Raw genomic sequence first — 459 nt, 5'->3', positions numbered from 1 at the left:
CTGGCGTGGGCTTCCTGGGACAGAGAGAACCAGTCCTCCTCTCGCCGTGCCAGCCCAGGTCAGCCGACTGGCTCGGAGACTGCACTTCTGCCTGCAGGTCCCAGGACGAGACGGCTGGGAGGAAAGGCTGGGCGGGACGTGGGGCCTGCCTCCAGCCCCGGGGACACTGCAGAGGGATCCCCAAAAGTTCTACTGAATCCCTGAGTCCTCTAAACCACTGGCCAGCCTGAGCTCTGCAAAGGGCAGCTGTGCTGCCCCTGGGTTCTCAGCACACAATCGGGCCACTGGCCCTGTTCCAATGCTCCAGCCAGTGAGCAGACTGGCCATACCAGGGGCGAGCTCAGGGCAACCACGCATGAGGGGGCCGGTACCGGCCCACAGCACTCAACACAGGGGGACCATGCCCAGGGGGCCAGTGCCGGCCCGCAGCACCCAACACAGGGGGCTATGCCCAGGGGG

The sequence above is a fragment of the Colobus angolensis genome, unplaced genomic scaffold (assembly GCF_000951035.1).
Source record: "Colobus angolensis palliatus isolate OR3802 unplaced genomic scaffold, Cang.pa_1.0 Scaffold426, whole genome shotgun sequence".
NCBI classification, from domain to species: domain Eukaryota; kingdom Metazoa; phylum Chordata; class Mammalia; order Primates; family Cercopithecidae; genus Colobus; species Colobus angolensis.
This window is presented reverse-complemented; position numbering follows the sequence as displayed.